The 18,335-nt window shown below is 42.0% G+C and overlaps 1 pseudogene; it reads right to left on the bottom strand.

The window, feature by feature from the left end:
- Window positions 1–2,980: 2,980 nt before the first annotated feature.
- Window positions 2,981–4,801, bottom strand: LOC147418966 (uncharacterized; annotated as a pseudogene).
- Between the last annotated feature and the right edge of the window lie 13,534 nt (window positions 4,802–18,335).

The raw sequence follows: 18,335 nt of genomic DNA, 5'->3' as shown, positions 1-18,335 counted from the left end.
AGTCAAAAGGTATAAAACGTGAACTTACTGCTCCTTACAATACTCCTCAAAATGGTGTTGCTGAGAGGATGAATAGGACCATACAAGAGAAGGTCAGAAGTATGTTGTCTAATGCACAACTGCCAAATGGGTTTTGGGCTGAAGCTGTATCAACAGCTGTTCATCTTGTAAATAGATCTCCTAGCAAGGTTTTGCAGAAGGATTCAGTGCCAGAGATGGTATGGTAAGGCAAAATGCCGTCATACAAGCATCTCAAAGTCTTTGGCTGTGAGGCATATACTCAAGTTCCAAAGGAATTTAGGAACAAACTTGAGCCAAAGAGTAGAAGCTGCATCTTTCTAGGCTATGGTAATTCTGGTGAGATGGGGTACAGACTTTGGGATCCCGAATCCAGAAAGGTTGTCCGTAGCAATGATGTTCACTTTAATGAATCCAAATATCATTCTTAACCAGAGAGGGTTGAGGAGATTAGAAGAGTTGTCTTCCAAGAAGATGGACCTGCACATGCAAGACAAAATGTCAGGGCTCAAGAGGAGCAAGGACAGGATAGAGTGGAACCACAGGTTGTGGCTGAGCCTGAGCCACCTATTGTGCGTAGATCTGGACGTGTCATGCGACCTCCTGATAGGTTTGTTCCATCTATGAACTATGTCATGTTGACTGATTACAATGAGCCTTCATGTTACAAGGAAGCAGTGCAAATGAAGGACTCCGGGAATTGGCAATTGGCCATGCAGTCAAAGATGACAGCTCTGCATAAAAACAAGACATGGAAGCTAGTTAAATTACCACAAGGCAAAAAGGCTCTACCTTGTAAATGGGTTTACAGGTATAAGATCACCGCTCATGATAGTCAGCCAAAGTACAAAGCAAGGCTTGTTGCCAAGGGCTTTAAGCAAGAACAAGGCATTCACTTTGATGAAGTCTTCTCTCCGGTGGTCAAGATGACTACATTGAGATGCTTTCTTGCATTGGTTGCCATATTAGATTTGGTGTTGCACCAAATGGATGTCAAGACAGCGTTCTTGCATGGTGATTTAGATGTGGAAATTTACATGCAGCAGCCAGAAGGGTTTGTTGAGAAAGGCAAGGAAGATTGGGTATGCCAGTTGTTAAAGAGTCTTTATGGCTTAAAACAATCACCTAGGGCATGGTACCATAAATTCCACAATTTTATGCTTTCTCAAGGCTATAAACGTAGTGAGTTCGATCACTGTCTATATACAAAGAAGGCTAAGGATGGCAGTTGGCTGATCCTTATTTTGTATGTGGATGACATGTTGATTGCTGGCAAGCACTTGGAGGAAATTTCAGCTTTGAAGTCAAAGATGGCAAAATCGTTTGACATGAAAGACATGGGTGAGGCAAGTCATATACTTGGTATGCGCATTGAGAGAGACAAATCAAAGAAGTTGATTTGGTTATCTCAAACAGAGTATATTGACAAGGTTTTGCAACGTTTCAATATGGAGAAGGGAAAGGCATTGAGTGTTCCATTGCCACCATATGTGAAACTTAGCAAACAAGATTGTCCTGTGTCTGAGGAAGAACAGGCTGAAATGGATAAGATTCCATATGCGTATGCGTGGGTAGTTTGATGTATGCAATGATTGCTACTCGCCTAGACATTGCATTTGCAGTGGGAGTAATAAGCCGATACATGTCAAACCCAGGCAAGAAACATTGGGAGGCAGTGAAAGGAATATTGAGATACCTGAAAGCTACAAAGAGTATGCGTATATGCTATGGGAGTCAGGAGCTAAGTGTAAAGGGTTTTACAGACTCAGATTATGCAGGTGACTTAGACAACCGAAGGTCTACGTCAGGGTATGTCTTTACATTGGCTGGTGGAGCAGTATCATGGCGTTCTAGATTACAAGATTGTGTTACTCAGTCTACTACAGAGGCTGAATATGTTGCAGCATCAGAGGCATGCAAAGAATCAATTTGGCTTAATCGACTAGTAACAGATTTGGGAATCAAATAAGAGATGCCTGTGTTATATTGTGATAGTCAAAGTGCTATACAATTGGCTCGCAATACAGTTTATCACTCAAAGACAAAGCATGTGGATGTGAAGTATCATTTCATCAGGGAAATGCTTGAGGATAAACAACTTCAGCTTGTCAAAGTTCACACCACAGAAAATCCTGCTAATCTACTTACAAAAGGACTTCCCTCAGAGAGCTTTGCGCATTTTCACAAGCAGTTAGGTGTAGGGTAGTACATCACTTCTCTACATCTCTTGCATATTAGCTTGTATAGTAGCTTCTCTCACACTTAAAGTACCACATTGGACTTTAAGTGGGAGGTTGTTGGGGTATAAAGCCCAATGTGGTCGCTCAGGTAAGTGGGCGGGCCGCCAGGTATGTACACATATTCTTTTGTTAAAACCTAATAAGAACTCACTATGCTCTACACATTACAGTAGAGCGAGTTCACCATATCGTCGTGCTCTTCTTCTCGCACTCTCTCTCGCGTCGCACTTCCGCTCGTACTCCTTCAGAAGGTAGTTATCCATTCAACACTCAACCTCCGAAGCTGTGTCGCCTAATAGGCATTCTTAGAAGAAAGCATCAACAAGGGCGCCAATCAGTCTGCATTAACAAAAGACATTGTGTTTGGTGTCCGCATTGTCACCCTAGTAGTAACAGATTCTTGTCAAACATGTCATGCTTTGTTGCCCTTTTAACAAAATGGATGTGCTCCAATGGGATAGAGTCTACTCTTTTTGGACAAATTGCTCAAGTTTATAATGACTTTTTATTGTAGAATAAATTCATTTGAATATCCTATGTCACTTGATGAAGAGCGTATATTTACGTTGTGTGTGCAAGGGGCAAGTGAGGATATTAAAATGCTTGCCTCCACTACTAGGATTGATCTTGTACATAGAAACTCAAATCCAAAGGAATCTGAATTTCCTTTGTTAATACCATCAAAATGTTTTCTCTTCAATTTAGCCAGGATAAAAGTAATCTCAGTTACCCGAGATTACTTTTTCAGGTACTTTTTTGTTACTGTAAAAAAGTAATCTCAACTACCCGAGATCACTTCACCATGTACTTCATTGTGCATTTTCTTGAAAAGTAATCTCAAGTACTCCAGATACCTTGCCAAATGCAATGTAATGTCAAATACAACATACCTTGTCAACTATCTAAGTGATTACCAAGAGAAACTTCAATGAGGTGATGTAACATGTCAAGAGATACTTCAATGACTTCTGACAATAGAAAGAATTTGAAAATTTCACCATTATAAAGGAAGAATCATAGAGTACTCTATTCAAAGAAGAATCCTTGAGCTTTACAAACACTAAAATCAATGTAGACCATTGTCATAAGTACAAAAGTGGAGATCAATTTGGACCATTGTCATACATACAAATGTCGAGATCAAAACAAACCATTGTCATAAGTACAAAAGTGAAGATCAAGATAAACAATCGTCATAAGTACAAAAGTGGAAATCAATGTAGACCATTGTCATGAGTACAAAAGTGGAGAAATATTTGAAGCGGCCCACTGCTGCTTTGCACACCAAGGACTCCATGAAAGCTAGGCACGCACAATGTTGCCCGCATTGCAGACGCCAGCTCACTTGCACCCAATTGCTGTTTTAGAGCTCTGTTGATAAGTACCAAACCCGTGAAATTTCCTACCATCTATGACAACGGAAAGCTTTTAAGAATCCCTATCATCTCCATGGCAGCATGCCCAACCCCATTGCCATGATGTGCTATGTTGTTGCTGCTACATAGGCTAAAGGTTATGGTGTCATAATGAGTTTGACGATGCCAACTTTCAAACGAGCCTTGTTGTTGAAGCAAAAGGTAATGAATTAATAGCGGTACTGGCTTCTCATCATGTGCACTAGAGTTATGGTGGTGCTGAAAAGAAAGGACGTTATAAGGGCACACTCAGAAATGGAGACACCTTGTCATCATAAAAGGCACCACAATGATGATGATGATGATGAACACAACGTGTAATGGAATTGGCCTATTAACTTGAGAGTAGAGGAAATTAAAGAGAGTACTTTTGTGAAAACATTGTCAGCATAGCGGGTGAACATAATTGATGGAAGGAACATAAACATAGCATTTAGTTAACTTAGCATGAACAATACTTTTTCAAGAAAGAGAATTTAGAGAACATGATAACAATTGAGGACCGGATTTATGTGGAGGACCGGTCCCCCCTCCAATAGGCATTTGTATTATGATTTCTCCCATCAAGAGAGACTTGTTACAATACAATCTTTGTGTTCCTTGTCACCTAGGTGGTGCAATGAAGATGGAAAACTTCATGCATCATGAGCATAACATAAACTTTGAAGAAAGCATTAACTATCCGAAGCCTCAGTCCCAAGACCTCAAACACCTTCGAAGGTGGAGAGAGTTAGCAGGGAATGAGGGTAGGGAAGAGGAAAAAGAAACATTCCATAGGAGAAAGAATTAGTTCATCACTTATCATTTGGGTTGGTTAGATATTAGATTTTATGACACGACGCATGTTCATTGTCACATTCTCTTCATTAGTACTAGAGCTATATTGGTTGGGAAGAAGATTATGGAAAGTGCTGGGTATTCAAGCCCGGGTTTAGTGGTATCAGCCTGTAGGAACCTCTCCCAAAGGCATGCAGAAGAGCCAGTTGCACGGAAATTCTCAAACTATATCTGTAATAGATTTTCAAAACAATACAACAATGTTATTTTTACAAGCAATACTATGTCAAATATCTCTTTCTCCATCTCGTTTATCCCCTTCTTTCTCTGCACATCTCTCTGAGCCGCCATGGCCTGCCCTCGTTGGCACCATAGCCACTGCACCCAACACTGGTATCAAAGCCCAGGAGGGCATTGACATTGCCAGAGCCCAGGCAGGCATCTCAAAATGCAAGAGAACTTGGCACTTGCAGTGACAACTTAGCACGCCGTTGTTGGAGCAGTTCGCAGAGTCAGAGGCAACCCTAGGTGGCACCTCTAGCAGCATATCAAAATGCTGCCTCTAGGGGGCTACGTCAAGTCGTGAGTGCAGCTTGTCGGTGGAAATAGCATCTCAAAACGCTCACTGTGGCAGCAAGGCATGCTCACTGTGGTGGTTGCTGCAAGGGAAATGGAGAAAAAATTCTCAAAACGCAGTCATTTCTTGGCAGTTTTCATTGAGCATTTCAAAATGCTATTACAAGGCAAGCTTTCCAGAAGTTTGACTGTAATGGTCATAGTCGTCAACCTCGCATCAAAGGGCAAATTTGCTGGAAGTTTTTTGGCATGCTTATCAAAACGTTGTCTTGCAAAGACCATGGCCAACACTCCTTATAGCATTTCAATATGATATCCCCCTTCGTCTCCTAGGTGATTTTGATGTCGACCCTACACAGCAGAGAGTATAAAAGCACCGCAAAGACAATTGTTTGCAAATATTCTTGTTTCACGGTGAGGATGTTGAAGCTAACTTTAATCTACTGGTTAACAACTTGGTTTTGGATAGTGATGCCGAAGAAGAGCAAAAAGGTAAATCCAAATTCATAGCTTATGTGATACGAAAAGCCCCCGATGACTTTTTCAACACTTTGCTTTGAGCTTTTGGTACATCAACAAATGCCACGCATGAAGATCTGCTTTGAGATTGCGGTACAAGTTTTTGTTGGAGTTAGGGTTGTAGAGAAATGCACACAGCTTGGAGAAGACGAAGGAAGCTCAAGGCACACAATAGAGAGTGTGCTACTTAGTGTGCAATGGAAAGATAGATAGCCCTAGAGTGATGGGCGTATATACAATGCACGGGGGAGAAAACCTCCTAAAGAGGGAAAAATGCCCCGGCGGTCCTAGTGTGTTCACACACATCACTACCACATGTATATGGTAACAAATCCCCCTGGACTGATGCCGTGAATGAGAGATGGAAAATGAGTAAAGGGAAGTGCCATGCCCTGAGGAAATGATCAGTCCACAAAGGGGAGTAAGCCCAAAGCTTTGCAAAAATCTTGAGCTTCTTACGAGACAATGCCTTTGTGAAAAGATCTGCAAGGTTGTCCTGTGTTGGCACATAAGCCAAGCTGATCTCTCCTGATGAGAGCCTCTCCCTGACATAGTGGTAATCCACCACAATGTGCTTTGTGCAAGCATGAAAAATTGGGTTCCTCGCAACTGCCAATGCACTCTAACTGTCAGTGTAGATAGTGTTGGCAGTGTCCTGTCCAACACCCAAATCAGCCATAAGGCGTCTAAGCCATACACACTCAACCATAGCTATGAAGACTGCCATGTACTCAGCCTCACAATTCGAAGTGGCCACAGTAGGTTGCGTAACACAGCCTTGCGGCTTTGTCAAGAAAGGACAAGAGGACAAAGTGTGCAGATGTAAGAAGGCTTGGTATGGGTTGAAGCAATCTCCTCGTGCTTCGTATGAGAAAGCTAACACTCATTTGGTCAAACAATCCAACAGAAAGCACATTGTATGTAAAGCGTGAGGGTGATGTACTTTTCATTGTGGTTCTTTATGTAGATGATTTGTTGATCACAAGACCAGATGAGAGACATATTGCTGAATTCAAGGCTGATTTAATTGCTACTTTCAAGATAAAAGATTTGGGACTGTTGCATCATTACTTGGGTATACAATTTAAGTAGTGTGATGGTGGTATTGCATTGTGTCAAAAAAGATACATAGAGACATTGCTATGTAAGTTTGGACTTGAGGATTGCAAACCTATTGCCACTCCTATGGAAACAAGTTTGAAGTTGAGTCTACATGATGCTAGTAATCCTGCTGATGTCACTCTTTACCAAACTGTTGTTGGATACCTCATTTATGTATGCAACACGAGGCCGGATATTCAGTTTGCAGGCTCACAAGTTAGTAGGTTTATGCATAGCCCAGGGTCTAAGCATTGGCAGGCTATCAAGAGGATTTTCTGCTACCTTAGTGGGACTTAACATCTTGGCTTGTTTTATCCCAAGGGGGAATCATTGTCGCCATACTTACATGCTTTTTCGAACTCAGATTGGACTGGTTGTTCTGACACGCGAGTGTCCATAAGTGCTTTTTGTTTCATGCTTGGCAGTTCATGTATATCATGGTTGAGCAAGAAACTTCCTCAAATATTTCACCATTCAAGAAAGCAGTAACAATGTCTGATTGATGTACATCCCAACCAAAATGAGCTGCCAATGCACATAGAAAACGGATAGTAGTCATACAACAAGCATCCAATCTTCTCCATTCTGTGCTTCATCAAAAGAGACAGGTTCCTCAACGTCATGTAAGCTAGACAGAGCCAAAGCATAACAATCTGATGCATAAGATGCATGGCGAGATCCTGAATGAGTACAACTAGACAAAGGTGCATCCAATTTACTGTCACACAATGTATGCACGAGCCATTTTGGCATACCTCTAGCCTGCTCATTTTCAGCCCTTTCCTCATCAAGTACATCATGTACATCTGCATCAGTAATAGGCTGATCTATAACATTTTCTGAAACCCCCATAGGTTGTACATTTGCCTCATTGGAATTTACCTTCGTATTTCCACCAATAAAAAGAGGCAACAAAGTGTCATAAATGTCTTGTGAGCTTACATTACTATCTCTAGTACATAACAGCAAGGGCTGAACAGAATCTTTCACAAACACTACATCTCGTTAAACTAGAATACACTTTGTTTGTGGATGATACAACCTGTATACAACCTTTGCTTTCAGCACTATAACCAACAAAAATACATTTGATAGCCTTATCATCCAATTTTCTGCGATGTGTTTGTGGCACCAAAGCATATGCCAAATAGCCAAAAACACGCATGTGCTCAATAGAAGGCTTTCTATCATGACATGCTTCATATGGAGTAATAGACTCCAAATCTTTCATAGGACACCTGTTTAGTACATAAGTGGCACACATGATGGACTCAAGCCAAAAGGAATGTGGCAAAGCTTGGCTTTTGACCATACATCGTGCCATTTCTGTAAGTGACCTGTTTTTCCTCTCAGCAACACCATTTTGTTGAGGTGTATAAGGCATTGTACATTGGTGTTTTTCCCACGACTAGCCAGAAATGCATTAAATTCATGAGACATATACTCCCCCCCTCGATCGGAACGGATGGTGCCCATAGTACATTTAGAGACATTTTCAGCCAAAGCCAGAGATTGTTTGAAGCACATAAAAACTTTGGACTTCGCTTAAAGCGGAAATACCCATGCGTGCTTGGAATAATCATCAATGAAGTCACAAAGTAAAGGTAATTGCCCCAAGGACGGAGTTTGCATGGGCCCACAAACATCACTATGCACAAGCTACAATCTCCATGTGTCCCTAATTGAAGCATCCTTCGAAAACTTCAAACGTTGCATCTTACCCAAAATATAGACTTCACAAACATGTTTGACAGATGCTTCAAGAGGCGGCAAAGAAGCAACCATATCAAATTTCTACAAACGTAGAAAACTGGCAAAATTCAGATGACCAAAACGTGCATGCCAAAGTTTTGCATCTAAAATAGCCCTTGAATCTGCAACTGCATTTGCAAAAATTTCTCCACACTTGTCATACAAAGTGAGCTTATATAGCCCAGGCACAAAAGCCTTGATGCAACAACTTCATCACCAAAACTGAGATCATGAATTGTACATCTGTCATCATCCACAAATTTGACTATAAGTCCAAGTCTAGCAAGTGCAAATACCGACAAAAGATTCTTCTTGATCCCAGGTACATAAAGTGCATCAACGAGTGTGAAAGAATTGCCATTTGCAGCAATAAGCACAATCTTTCCAACTCCCTGAACCGGATAAGAGGCATTGTTGGCACAAGTGACTGAATTCCCATGAGGGACAAACTTGTGAGAGGTGAACAACTCACGATGTGAGGTAATGTGCTTTGTAGCACCACTGTCGAAATACCACACATGTGAATCTGCAGCAATTGACATGCATGCATCATGGACAGCAGGATAGTAAGTCCACTCTGCACTAAAATCCCATTCTGCATCAACATCAACATCACAGTCTCCTTTCATAGAAGACACAACAATGGCTGCATTGGTAGTGGAACCAACATTTGCAGTGGAACCACCCTCTTTCTTCTTAGCCTCTTTGGCCTTCAACTTAGGACACGACTTGATCAAGTGATCATTAGCTTTACAATAATGGCAACGCATCTTATTTTTGCCCTTATCACCAGAATTTCCAGACAAAGTGCTGCCAGCAGAAGCATTAGGAACAGAAGTTTTGCCACTCACAGCAGAACCATAAGAAGTGGCTGCATTGTTGTTACCACCCTTTCTTTGAGAAGCAATAAAAGCTTGTTCAACTGCACGCTATCTAGTCCTTTTTTTTTTTGGAAAGTGACTCTTGCAATAGCAATGTGCATAATGCATCAAAATTGACAACTTCACGATTTCCTTGGGTCATAAGTCTCCAATTACTAGGAAAAATCTGGTAAGAATCTGGTAAGGCATCAAGAACAATCTACACAAGGGAACTGTTTGAAATGACTTCACCTATAGAAATAAGCTGCTCATTGATATCCTTGACACTAGCAAGGAAAGTGTCCATATCATCTTCCTCATAAATAATCTTCGATTCCAGCTCTTTACGCAGCAAAGCAATTTTAGCCTCATTGCAACTTGCATAAAGACCTTCTAGAATATCCCAAGCCTGTTTTGCAAATTTCGTTGAGTGAATGTGAGGAGTAATGGTTCACTTCATAGACAATGCAATCAACACATGAGTTTGCGCATCCTTTACATCCCAACGATCTTGTTCTGTCGTAGGCAAAACAACTCTTATAATAGCAATTCTTGCAGCAAGACCTGCAACATCCTCAACATCGCCTACATCCTCAGAACCAGGACGTACATCAATGCCCTGCATAATATTCCAGACGCCCTTTGACACAAGAACTTGTTGCATCATGTCAGCCCAAATAGGATAATTGTCCCCATCCAATCTGTTCCTCAGCAGCAAACATCTTGAACACATTTGTGTTGTTGTCAGCCATGGTAAATGTTGCACTTGATGTGAAAACTGCCCGAAAAGAGGAGAAACAAAGCGGGAACAACATGTGCTATATAGCACAAACCGTAGAAGATTGTAAGGCACCTGTTATGCAAAAAATAGCAGTGAAAAAAATTCTACACAAAATGACAAAATAGCATGTGTAGTATTGTCTGTAGTGAAAACGGAGGCCAAAATGAGCCCGAACCAGAAATCTGAGCAGAGTGAGCTCCACAACCTCGCCCAAAATATTTGTCGACCTGCGAATTCTCTCCAAAGCTCATTGAAATCGGAGAAAGTGAGCAAGCATGTGCTGGAGCAGCCTGCGACTAAGCCCGGGAGGATGCAACCTGCTTTGATACTAATTGTTGGAATTAGAGTTGTAGAGAAACGCACACAGCTTGGAGAAGACAAAGGAAGCTCGAGGCACACAATAGAGAGTGTGTTACTTAGTGTGCAATGGAAAGATAGATAGCCCTAAAGTGATGGGCGTATATACAATGCACGGGGGGAAAACAATCCTAAAGAGGGAAAAAATGCCCCAGCGGTCCTAGTGTGTTCACACACATCACTACCACATGTATATGGTAACAGTTTTCAAAACTATTTTGCCACTTTTAGTGTCATAGATTTGTCATCTTTTGTCTGTTGTAAAAAACAATCAAATATCTCTTATCAAAAGCCAATCAATTTTTAGTTACCGCCATGTCCAAATTTTGTACGGGTTAGACACTGCCACACATACAAAGTGGTAAGACTTCCCAAAATACTAGTTTTGTTCAAGTCCTATTTTTGTCCCACTTCTCATGAGGTTACTCGATACACCTTAAACCCAAGGTTTGGCAGTGAACCAAAAACTCCATTTGACGGTAGCCTAACAGAAGCACCAGGTTATGGATACATGGTTGTGAGAGAGCCTCAAACTCACAATTGATGAGTATACTAAAAACTCGAGGTATCATGAGAGTGAAGTATGTAGTTCGTGCTTGAGGGGGGGTGTTGGGTTTTCAAGCCCGAGTTCAGTGGTATCAACCCGTGGGAGAATCTCCCAAAGGCATGCAACTAGGAGAGCCAGTTTGCATGGAAAGTTTCAAACTATATATGTGATAGATTTTCAAAACAATACAATAGCGTTATTTTTACAACCAATACTATGTCGACTATTTCTTTCTCCATCTCGTTCATCCCCCTCTTTCTCTGCACATCTCTCCAAGCCGCCATGGCCTGCCGTCGTTGGCATCCACCATAGCCACTACACCCAACAGAAAGGTGGCTCATTCAACGAAGGGGGGCCCTTATCATCCTCCACGCTGCCATAGCCAGGGTTGAGGGGTTGGGTAGATTTCTAGGGTTTGCATCATGCTCATCATCATCAGAGGATAAATTGTCATGAGCCTTAGAGAGAGAGAGAGAGAGAGAGTGAGAGAGAGAGAGAGAGAGAGAGGGTACTTGAGAGCTAGCCATCTCCCTCTACTTCAAAATACCCTCCTACAAAGCAAGAGAATCACCACACTGGTCCAAAACTTAAAGCAGGAGAGCGTTGATTTTTTTTAATGGCTAGCCTTTTAAAAAATCGAAGGCTATCAATGATTTATAGCCTTTTGTTACCATATACATGTGGTAGTGATGTGTGTGAACACACTAGGACCGCCGGGGCATTTTTTCCCTCTTTAGGAGGTTTCTTCCCCCGAGCATTGTATATATGCCCATCACTCTAGGGCTATCTATCTTTCCATTGCACACTAAGTAATACACTCTCTATTGTGTGCCTTGAGCTTCCTTCATCTTCTCCAAGCTGTGTGTGTCTCTCTGCAACCCTAATTCCAACAATTGGTCTCAGAGCAGGTTGCGTCCTCCCGGGCTTAGTCACCAGCTGCTCCAGTACACGCCTACTCACTTTCTTCGATTTCAGTGAGCTTTGGCGAGTGTTCGCAGGTCGACAAATACTTTGGGTGACCTCGTAGAGCTTGGTCTGCTCAGATTTTTTATTTGGGCTCATTTCGGCCTCCATTTCCACTACAGGCAGGTCTGCACAGGCTATTTCGTCATTTTGTGTAGAATTTCTGTCAGTGCCATTTTCTGCATAACAGGTGCCTTACAGTCTTCTGCGGTTTGTGCTATATAGCACAGGTTGTTCCCGCTCCGTTTCTCCTATTTTCGGGCAGTTTTCACATCAGGTGCAGCATTTACCGTGGCTAACAACAACACAGATGTGTTCAAGATGTTTGCTGCTGAGGACAGGTTGGATGGGGACAATTACCCTATGTAGGCTTATATGATGCAACATGTTCTTGTGTCAAAGGGCGTCTAGAACATTGTGCAGGGCATTGATGTACGTCCTGGATCTGAGGATATAGGCGATGTTGAGGATGTTGCAGGTCTTACTGCAAGGATTGCAGTTGTTAGAGTTGTTTTGCCTATGGGAGAAGAAGCTCGTTGGGATGTTAAGGATGCGCAGGCTCATGCATTGATTGCGTTGTCTGTGAAGCGCACCATTACTCCTCACATCTGCTCATCAAAATCTACACAAAAGGCTTGGGATATTTTGGCTGGTCTTTATGCAAGTCGCAATGAGGCTAAAATTGCTTTGCTGCGTAAAAAGCTGGAGTCGAGGATTATGCATGAGGAAGATGATATGGACACTTTCCTTGCTAGTGTCAAGGATATGAATGAGCAACTTATTTCTGCAGGTGAAGTCATTTTAGACAGTTCCCTTGTGCAGATTGTTCTTGATGCCTTACCAGATTCCTACCAGACTTTTGCTAGTACTTGGAGACTAATGACCCAAGGAAATCCAGAAGATGTCAAGTTTGATGCATTATGCACATTGTTGTTGCAAGAGTCACTTTCCAGGAAAAACGGGACTAGGCAACGTGCAGTTAAATAGGTTTTTATTGCTTCTCAAAGAAAGGGTGGTAACAGTAATGCAGCCACTTCTTATGGTTCTGTTGCGAGTGGCAAAACTTCTGTTCCTAATGCTTCTACTGGCAGCACTTTGTCTGGAAATTCTGGTGATAAGGGCAAAAAGAAGATGCGTTGCCATTATTGTAAAGCTAATGATCACTTGATCAAGTCGTGTCCTAAGTTGAAGGCCAAAGAGGCTAAGAAGAAAGAGGGTGGTTCCACTGCAAATGCTGGTTCCACTACAAATGCAGCCATTGTTGAGTCTTCTGTAAAAGGAGACTGTAAGGCTGATGTTGATGCAGAAAGGGCTTTTAGTGCAGAGTGCACTTACAATCTTGTTGTCCATGATGCATGCTTGTCAGTTGTTGTAGATTCACATGTGTGGTATTTCGACAGTGGTGCCACAAAGCACATTACCTCACATAGTGAATTGTTTACCTCTCTCGAGTCCCTCATGGGAATTCAGTCACTTATGCCAACAATGCCTCTTATCCAGTTCAGGGAGTTGGAAGGATTGCGCTTACTGCTGCTAATGGCAGCTCCTTCACACTTGTTGATGCACTTTATGCACCTGGGATCAAGAAGAATCTCTTGTCTGTATCCGCACTTGCTAGACTTGGACTTGTAGTCAAATTTGTGGATGACAGATGTACAGTTCATGATCTCAGTTTTGGTGATGAAATTGTTGCATCTGGCCTTTTGTGCCATGGGTTGTATAAGCTCACTTTGAATGACAAGTTGTGGACAAAATTTTGCAAATGTTGTTGCAGATTCAAGGGTTATTTCAGATGCAAAACTTTGGCATGCACGTTTTGGTCATCTAAATTTTGCCAGTTTGCTGCGTTTGAAGAAATCTGATATGGTTGCTTCTTTGCCACCTCTTGAAGCACGTGTCAAACATGTTTGTGAAGGCTGTATTTTGGGTAAGATGCAGCGTTAAATGTTTCCAAAGGATGGTTCAGTTCGGGCCACATGCAGGTTGCAGCTTGTGCATAGTGATGTTTGTGGGCCCATGCAAACTCCGTCCTTGGGCAATTACCTGTACTTCGTGACTTTCATTGATGATTACTCTAGGCATGCATGGGTATTTCCGCTTAAAGCGAAGTCCGAAGTTTTTATGTGCTTCAAACAATTTCTGGCTATGGCTGAAAATGTCTCAAAATGTACTATGGGCACCCTCCGTTCCGATCGAGGGGGGGAGTATATGTCTCATGAATTTAATGCATTTCTGGCTAGTCGTGGGATAAAACACCAACGTACAGTTCCTTATACAGCTCAGCAAAATGGTGTTGCTGAGAGGAAAAACAGGTCACTTACGGAAATGGCACAATGTATGGTCAAAAGTCAAGCTTTGCCACATTCTTTTTGGCTTGAGTCCATCATGTGTGCCACTTATGTACTTAACAGGTGTCCTACGAAAGCTTTTCAGTCTATTACTCCATATGAAGCATGGCATGATAGAAAGCCTTCTATTGAGCACATGCGTGTTTTTGGCTGTTTGGCATATGCTTTGGTGCCACAAGTGCAGCGTACAAAATTGGATGATAAGGCTGTCAAATGTATTTTTGTTGGTTTTAGTGCTGAAAGCAAAGGTTACAGGTTGTGTCATTCGCAAACAAAACGTATTCTAGTTTCACGGGATGTAGTGTTTGTGGAAGATTCTGTTCAACCCTTGCTGTCATGTACTAGAGACAGTAATGTAAGCTCACAGGACATTTATGACACTTTGTTGCCTCTTTTTAGTGGTGGAAATACGAATGTAAGTTCCAATGAGGCAAATGTACAACCTGCGGGGGTTTCTAAAAATGTTACAGATTACTGATGCAGATGTACATGATGTACTTGATGAGGAAAGGGCTGAAAATGAGCAGGCTAGAGGTATGCCAAAATGGCTAGTGCACACTTTGCGTGACAGTAAATGGGATGCACCTTTGTCTAGTCGTACTCGTTCAGGCTCTCGCCACGCATCTTGTGCATCAGATTGTTATGCTAGTTTACATGATGTTGAGGAGCCTCTATCTTTTGATGAAGCACAGAATTCAGAAAATTGGATGGCTGCCATGCAATCAGAATTAGAGAATGACACATGGACTTTATGTGATTTGCCTCCTGGCAAAAAGGCCATTGGCATGAAGTGGGTTTACAAGTTGAAACGCAAGCCGGATGGTGAGATCGATCGCCTTAAGGCTCGACTTGTTGCAAAGGGTTATGCACAGCAAAAAGGCATAGATTATGAAGAGACCTTTGCTCCCACTTGTCGTATGACTACTGTGCGTTTTCTATGTGCAGCTCATTTTGGTTGGGATGTACATCAATCAGACATCGTTACTACTTTCTTGAATGGTGACATATTTTAGGAAGTTTATGTAACGCAGCCTCGTGGTTTTGTCATAAAAGAACAAGAGGACAAAGTGTTCAAATGTAAGAAGGTTGTGTATGGGTTGAAGCAATCTCCTCATGCTTGGTATGAGAAAGCTGGCACTCATTTGGTTAAACGAGGCTTTCGTAACAGTCCAACAGAAAGCACATTGTATGTAAAGCCTGAGGATGATGTACTTCTCATGGTGGTTCTTTATGTCGATGATTTGCTGATCACTGGACCAAATGAGAGAAATATTGCTGAATTTAAGGCTGATTTGAATGCTACTTTCGAGATGAAAGATTTGGGGCTGTTGCATCATTACTTGGGTATACAGTTTAAGCAGTGTGATGGTGGTATTGCCTTGTGTCAGAAAAGTTACATAGAGACATTGCTATGTAAGTTTGGACTTGAGGATTGCAAACCTATTGCCACTCCCATGGAAACAGGTTTGAAGTTGAGTCTACATGATGCTGGAGATCCTGCTGTTGTCACTCTTTACCAAACTGTTGTTGGATACCTCATTTATGTATGCAACACGAGGCCGGATATTCAGTTTGCAGGCTCACAAGTTAGCAGATTTATTCATAGCCCAAGGTCTAAGCATTGGCAGGATGTCAAGAGGATTTTCCGCTACCTTAGTGGCACTTTACATCTTGGCTTGTTTTATCCCAAGGGGGGATCATTGCCGCCAGACTTACATGCTTTTTCGGACTCAGACTGGGCTGGTTGTTTTGACACGCGAGTGTTCACAAGTGGTTTTTGTTTCATGCTTGGCAGTTCATGTATATCATGGTTAAGCAAGAAGAAACCTACTCTCACCACTTCGAGTTGTGAGGCTGACTACAGGGTAGTCTTCACAGCTACGGTTGAGTGTGTATGGCTCAGACGCCTTATGGCTGATTTGGGTGTTGGACAGGACACTGCCAACACTATCTTCACTGATAGTCAGAGCGCATTGGTAGTTGCGAGGAACCCAGTTTTTCATGCTCGCACAAAGCACATTGAGGTGCATTACCACTATGTCAGGGAGAGGCTCTCAGCAGGAGAGATCAGCTTGGCTTATGTGCCAACACAGGACAACCTTGCAGATCTTTTCACAAAGGCATTGTCTCGTGAGAATCTTGAATCTTTCCACAAAGCTTTGGGCTTACTCCCCTTTGTGGACTAATCATGTCCTTAGGGCATGGCACTTTCCTTTACTCATGTGCCAGCTCTCATTCAACGCATCACTCCAGGGGGGATTTGTTACCATATACATGTGGTAGTGATGTGTGTGAACACACTAGGACCACCGGGGCATTTTTTCCCTCTTTAGGAGGTTTTTTCCCCCAGGCATTGTATATACGCCCATCACTCTAGGGCTATCTATCTTTCCATTGCACACTAAGTAATACACTCTCTATTGTGTGCCTTGGGCTTCCTTTGTCTTCTCCAAGCTGTGTGTGTCTCTCTGCAACCCTATTCCAACATCTTTGCCCCCTGATCCCATCCCCCTTTTCCTGTGTAACTCAGTCACGTGGGTTGTTTTGGTTTGTGTGTGTGTGTGTGTGTGTGTGTGTGTGTGTGTGTGTGTGTGTGTGTGTGTGTGTGTGGTTTGGGGGGGGGGGGGGGGGGGGGGGTCGTGTCTAATTAACACCTCCTATTAAGAGGGACCAATAGTTGTAAAGCGGCATCGCAAGCAAGCAGACACAATGAGGATTGTCGAATCAATTTGTGAACTTGGTGTGAACTCAAAATAAACTAGGATTTTGTGAGCTAGACTTGAACAGGCATTGACCGAAAAGCAGATCTCATGGCACTCCACTTTTGTGACTTTTATTAAGGGTCCATTGAACATTCACCCTTTTTGTTTCCTTCAGTCTCACTCTCCCATTCAAATTCAACTTGGAGAGGTGGTGAGAACCATTCTTTTTTGGCTCCAACACGGGGACCATAGGTATGTTCATTTTTTGAGTTACCTTTTGTGAGCTCATTGTACACTATGTAGTTGCTAGAGGGGAGTGGTCCAACATGTTTCCTATTGTCTCGTAAACTTAGTATACCCGGCTTTGTTGTGAACTTAGTGTAACCTATTATATTCTTGGTTTTCAGTGGTGTAAACATAGTGTAAAGTTAGTTTAAACCATTAAATGCCTTGGTTTTGTGTGAACTTAGTGTAACCTATTATATTCTTGGTTTTCAGTGGTGTAAACATAGTGTAAAGTTAGTTTAAACCATTAAATGCCTTGGTTTTGTGTGATCATTGAGTGAACTTAATGTAAACCTAGAGAGAAGATTTAAATGAATGGTCTTTTTGTAAGCTACTCGTAAACTATGAGTAAATCAAGAGGACTACCTTTTCACCAGGCAAACCTTTGAACATTGGCTTTCGTAATGGTGGCTTCCATGGATTGTGTAGGTTTTAGGGAGTCGATGGGTATTGAAGAAGAAGAAGAATAGGAAGAGGGGCACTTAAGATCTTCAAGTGGCAATTCAAATGACTACAATTCCACTGACATGGATTATGCCTCCCCAAGTAATGAGGACAATAGTGATCTCCCAAGCACAATCCCACCAAGTCAAGATCGTGGGGCTTTCGAGCAACCAAGAAGCCCACAAATTTTAAACCATTAAATGCCTCTCTTTTGTGTGATTATTTAGTGAACTTAATGTAAACCTAGTGTGAACATCTAAATAAATGGTCTTTTTGTAAACTACTTGTAAATTATGAGTAAATTAAGGGGACTACCTTTTCACTAGGAAAACCTTTGAACATTGGCTTTCATAATGGTGGTTTCCATGGATTGTGCATGTTTTATGTTTTAGGGAGTTAATGGGTATTGAAGAAGAAGAAGAAGGACACTTAATATCTTCAAGTGGCAATTCAAATGACTACAATGCCACGCACATGGATTATGCCTCCCCAAGTAATGAGGACAATAGTGACCTCCCAAACACAATCCCACCAAGTCAGGATCGTGGGGTTTTCGAGTAACCAAGAAGCCCACAAATTTTCTCTTTGATTGATATGTACCATTATGTCTTAAGGACATTCTACTCATTTGATGAACTACTCACAATCTT

The sequence above is a fragment of the Adiantum capillus-veneris genome, chromosome 29 (assembly GCF_014529385.1).
Source record: "Adiantum capillus-veneris isolate H3 chromosome 29, ASM1452938v2, whole genome shotgun sequence".
In the NCBI taxonomy this organism is placed as follows: Eukaryota; Viridiplantae; Streptophyta; class Polypodiopsida; order Polypodiales; family Pteridaceae; genus Adiantum; species Adiantum capillus-veneris.
This window is presented reverse-complemented; position numbering and strand designations above follow the sequence as displayed.